The sequence below is a fragment of the Apium graveolens genome, chromosome 1 (assembly GCF_009905375.1).
Source record: "Apium graveolens cultivar Ventura chromosome 1, ASM990537v1, whole genome shotgun sequence".
NCBI lineage: Eukaryota > Viridiplantae > Streptophyta > Magnoliopsida > Apiales > Apiaceae > Apium > Apium graveolens.
This window is the reverse complement of record NC_133647.1, coordinates 65,595,533-65,601,532: the sequence shown is the minus strand read 5'-3', so window position 1 is coordinate 65,601,532 and position 6,000 is coordinate 65,595,533. Positions and strand designations below refer to the sequence as shown.

Below are 6,000 nucleotides of genomic sequence, written 5' to 3'. Positions count from 1 at the left end.
TTGTTGCGATCGCTGAAAGTTGCTCACGAACTGAGCTGATTCACTAGAAATAGCACACTGATCAGTCTCATGGGCACCAACACAAAGCTCACAAACACTAGTGATTTGATTAACTCCATAATTAGTCAAAGTGTCCACCTTTATCGTCAAAGCCTTAAGTTGGGCAGTTATAGCAGTTGCTGCATCCAACTCCAGAATTCCTGCTACTTTTCCCTGAGTTAGTCTCTGAGAAGGATTCTGGTATTCATTATCATCCATCAGTTCAATCAATTCATAAGCTTCATTATAGCTCTTAGCCCACAAGGTTCCTCCTGATGCTACATCGAGCATAGGTCTAAAAGTAGCACCCAATCCATTGTAGAAACAGTTTATAATCATCCATTCAGGCATGCTATGGTATGGGCACTTACTTAGCATCTCCTTATATCGATCCCAAGCCTCACACAGAGATTCTCCGATTTGCTGAGCAAACTGAGTAAGAGCATTCCTGATTGCAGCAGTCTTCGCCATAGGGAAGAATTTAGTGAGAAAATTTTGAGCAAGATCCTCCTATGTGGTGATAGACCCTGGTGGTAGAGAATGTAACCAGCACTTTGCTTTATCCCTTAAAGAGAATAGGAAGAGTCGCAACTTGATAGCATCTTCAGTCACACCATTGAACTTGAAAGTGTCACAGATCTCGATGAAATCCCTGATGTGCATGTTGGGGTCTTCAGTAGGAGAACCCCCGAACTGAACTGAGTTCTGCATAATCTAAATCATGCTTGACTTGATCTCAAAAGCGTTAGCCGAGATGGCTGGCCTGATGATGCTTGACTGAATATCATTGATCATGGGCTGAGAATAGTCCATCAAAGACTTAGGAATTTCTTTTTGATCTCCCATCACTACTAAAGTTGGTTCCTCGATTTTCTCTTCTTCTTCTACCTTCTCTTTGTTCTCAAAAACTTCCCTTCGAACCACTACAACTTCCTCGACTTTATCCAGTGTTCTCTTACGAGACCGCGAACACGTATGCATACACTCTCGCTAGAGTACCTAAAATAAGACAAGAAAATAGATAAGTAACAATGTCCGAGTTACTGAACTTTAACGATCACTAATGACAAACACATAAACAAAAAATTAACACTGCAGTCCCCGGCAGTGGCGCCAAAAACTTGTTACTCGGTAAACACGCGCTAATAATAAACACAAGTATACGCGTTCATAAGTAATATAGAATTATTTCTAGTAAATTCCCATAGAGACTGACTTTGGTTAACTAATTAATTTATGCACTTATGCACCAATGATATGGCTATTATTCAATGTTAAGACGAATAATAAATTCGGATTGTTTTTTAACTAAGAATTAAATTAACAATTATAACTAAGAGAATAAGAATTGTTGAATTAATACATATAACAAACATGGGATTCTAACATCATTAAATATTTCATTCAATAGCTTTATTGTTCTTAACCTTAGCATATAATGGTGATTACACTAATCAAATAACACGAAACTGATAAACGCCAACTTTCGTTGCATGAATACTATACTGCTAGACATCCACAAAATAGATAGAAGCTGAATAGACACCAATTATATTGAGACCCTATATGTGTATATAATTTGACAACATAAAGGTTTAAAGCACAAGTTATTTATCGTGATTACATAGGGCAAGTAAGATGGTTAAAATTACCTACGAATCATGCATAAGAATAACACAAAAACCAATGCTAGCATGGCTAGTTCTAAATCCTTAAATTCACTGTCGCTCCATTAAAGATTAACACACTATCTTATAAGTTCGCGACGCTCATAAGACGAATAAGCACAACAAATACTAGGTTATCATACAATCACCACACACTAAGGTATCAAAACAAATTAACTAAAGAAATCCATAATTAAATCCGCTAGAACCCCATGATAACGATTAGCCCATAATCAGACTCATCATCAACGTGGGTTCCGATGAAAGCATGGTATAATAAACGTAGTCTTTATACTGAATAAAATAATAAAATCAAGTACGAAATAAGAGTAAGGTTCACGAATAAGAAAACTAGCATCCAAGTTACAACTTAAAACAAAGATTCACAAGTAAAAACAAGATCTTCTTCGTCTTTGTTGAATCGTGCTACACGGTCTTCTTACGACTCTCCTTATGCTTTGGTATATCCGTCTCTCTAGAAAACATCCTTTATTTAAGTATATATAGCAGCCCATGCAAGATAGAAGTCCTCCAATTATAAATTAATTAGAATCAAGATTCTGGAATCCCGACCCGGCCCGGCCGCGTGCTTCATCAACGCGGGCGCGCTGGCTCTCTTACAAATGGGCGCGGCCGCGCGCTAGACCAGCGCGGGCGCGCCATGCTTCTGGAAAATTTCTGAATTTCTTTAATTCCTGCTGCAATCGAGTTGGCTTCCGGAGCTTTATTCTTTGGACATCATCCTAACACCATATTAGCACCAAAATAATGCTAATTCACCCGATTCTTAGAATAATGCCTGGAATGCAAAAACACTAGAAAACACATTAAAACACCAACAACTTGAGTATATTTACGCCAATTCAAAGCTTTACAGAGCGTAATAAAGTGTCATAAATGCCACTCAACAAGCGTCACGAACTTATAAGATAGCGTGTTAATTCTTAATGAAGCGACAATGAATTTAAGGATTTAGAACTTGCCATGCTAGCATAGGTTTATGTGTTATTGTTATGCATGATTCATAGGTAATTTTAACCATCTTACTTTGTTTAATCATGGTAGATAACTTGTGCATTAAACCATTATGTTAGTCACAAAGTATCGTAGAAGGGGGGGTTGAATACGATACCTACAATCTCTTTCGATTCGTTTTAAGTTCTTCGTTAAAAGTACGGAATCAAAAATAACAAAACAACAATTTGAGGAATATATTGTTTTATTAATATAAACCTTGAGGTTGCTACAATCTAATCAAAGTATTGATTAGCTACAATAAATTCAGCAGCATAACATTCTGTTTACAAGAATAATAAATGTGAAGCTTTAATGGAGCTCTCGTTAACTTTCTGTGTTTGCTGAAGAAGATAAGTAACTGAATGAATTACATTCAATTGCTGCTTTGTAGACTTTCAAAATTCAATGATAGGTGTCCAATTATTGTCCACAAAATTCATTAATTTTGCTGCAAACAATTCTGTGAATAACTCATCTATGGCGATAGCTCTGTGGCGACAAGCTTTCCCTTGTGCTTCCTCTGTGGCGATAGATCTATGGCGACAGCTCTGTGGCGACAGCTCTGTGGTGACAACTCTATGGCGAAAGAGTTGTCTTAGATTATTTTCTCTGTGGTTACAACTTCTGTGGCGACAGGGTTACCTTAGAGCAGTTTCTCTGTGGTTACAGCTTCTATGGCGACAGCTCTATGGCGACATAGTTGCCTTAGATTATTTTCTCTGTGGTTACAACTTCTGTGGCAACAGGGTTACCTTAGAGCAGTTTCTCTGTGGTTACATCTTCTGTGGCGACAGGTAGAGAGAGCTGTCATGACTTGGAATATTTTGGCTCTGTGTCAAACCATTCTTCAATGTATCATTCATTTTCCTTCTATTTATTTAAATCAAAATAATTCTTGAATGCTGATGTTTGGTGCACTGGTCTTGTTCACAAATAACTAGTATTGAGAGCATCCTGATTTAATTTTCCTTGTTATTCCGAGTTGATACATACTGATGTTTATCCATTGCTTCTTTCACTGAACCTTTGAACTTGTAACACTAGAAGTCAATACATGCAACTGATACTTAAATCCTCTTGATGTCTTATTATTCATGGCTGCTTGAACATAGTAATGAACTTCTTCCCATGATCTGTAGGGAGACCTAATAAATCAATCACATCATTTGGTTCTTTGTGTTTATCATGTCTTCATCTGAAGGGTTCCCGTGCTTCACAATTTAATAATGTTTATCTGTTTATATTTTCATGTTGAGTTATAAATCCTCGATTACATGTTACATTACATTATGCTTTACAATCTCCCCCTATTTGATTGTTAGAGTTCGACAAGCAAATCCTTAAGGATAACTCAACTGATAATAAGAAAAAGTACGAACTGTAAAATAGATAATGATATTAAATACATTCTGGATTATATATTCATTTCCAGATTTCTTAAGATACAAATTACAAAGAAGTGTTCCTCTAGTCTGAACATATTCAATTTTTATTCTTTGTCTTTGTCTTCTTCTGCTTCCTGCTTCCTTCTTCTTCTTGAGGCTGAATGGATTTTCTCTTAGAGACTTTCTTCTTAGGAGGATATTCCTTCCGCTCATTCAATCTAGCTTGAATACAATCACGAGCTTCTATTTCAAGTGCATTGACTGGAGGTGGATTTTTTAGCTCATGAAGCACTATCCCAAGATACTTGACTTTAGAACATTTAGGAACCAGATCAAACAATAGAGAGGATTATCTGGACATTATGAAGACAGTTATCCTCTTTGGATGTCCTCTTACTCTTCTAGTGTCATTGATCGACTCTTCTTCCATTACTTCATCAAGAATATTTATGATAGGGATCAGAGCAACCTTGTCATCTTTACAAGTAGATAGTTTGACATCTGTCAAGGATTGCTGAATTGAGCTTGATTCACTTGTCCTGAAGTCTTTGATTCTGATTTTGCATTTGCTGATTCTAAAGACAAAATCTCCTTCACTGTCAATGCTGATTATGGGTTCATTGTCTTTGAGAAGATTAATTTCTGCTTCTCCATTAATGATAAACCATCTCATGATATTCTCTTCTAATTGCCCTCATATCCTTCTCCATGTCTCTGATCATCTTGTCATTGAGCCTATAAGCGTATAGAACTTCAACAGCTTTGACATATGCTTCAGATCTCTTGACACCTGGAGCTGTCATCTTAGCTCTTTTGCTCCTTAGTTGACTTTCCAGAAAAGGTAAGTTGTAGATATCGAATGCTTCTTATGTGTTGGTCAGACATGGTGATATTCTGCAATCTACCACCCGCAACAAGTTTGATCATGAATGGATACATAAATGCTTGAGGGGATACATCCATCATCATTCTCCAAAGTCTGTCTCTGAAGTATTCATTTTCATTCGATTTTAACCATGGGATCTTTGAGGCTAAGACAAATAGTTCAACAATGTTCAACTTTTTCAGTACAATAGTACTTTCATCTGTAGACCATCTCTGTGATTGATAGTGATCTTCCATCCATTCTTCAGAATGTTCACAGTAGTTCCAGTAATTACTTTGCCCAACTGATCATAGAACTCATGGATGTTTACATATGTCTCTCTGTAGTGCTCCACAGTTCTCAACAGGTTAGAGTTTCCAGGGTCTGAATAGTGATATGTTTCTGGTTTGTCCATTTTCTTCTTTATTTCTTCCCATTTACTTCCTTTCCTGTTAGCTCAAAGATATGCTTCTCTCTCCTCTCTGTTCCTTTTTCTTTGAATAGCTCTTTGAATTCTTGCTCTGGATCTTTCCATCTCTTCTTGAATTTCCAGATAAGAGCGATTGATTTTCTCTGTGATTCCATAGGATAGACAGTCATCTGAAAAAGCATCTTCGTCTTCAAATTCTTCATCCTCTGTGATAATCATTCTCTCTTCCGTAGCCACTTTTTCAAATCTTGGCTCACACCCTATCGGAAAATCACTTTCATCTATTTCACCTTCTTCCAGTTCTTCTTCAGAAAATAAGGGTCTTGGAGCATATATCTGAGACAACAGATTTCTCTGTGTTGTAATGATTCGACTCAGATGCCCTGATTGCTCCCCCTGAGATGTTGCGATTTCCTTAGATGTAAGGTATATGTCATAGCCTATTTGTTTATTCGAGGATTTAACTCAACTCAAATAAGAATGTAACATGTAAATAGTGGATCCACCGTCAAAGAGATCTCATAAAGTAACATCTGTCAAAGGATTCAGAAACAAGGTTCATCTACAGACTTGAGGAATTAATTCACTGGAAGAAGT

The 6,000-nt window shown here is 36.9% G+C and overlaps 1 non-coding gene across 1 annotated transcript; it reads left to right on the top strand.

Moving 5' to 3' along the window:
• Positions 1-388: 388 nt before the first annotated feature.
• LOC141683257 (small nucleolar RNA R71) lies at positions 389-495 on the top strand. Its single transcript, XR_012560206.1, has one exon. It is a non-coding gene; the product is annotated as a small nucleolar RNA R71 (small nucleolar RNA).
• The last annotated feature ends 5,505 nt before the right edge of the window (positions 496-6,000 follow it).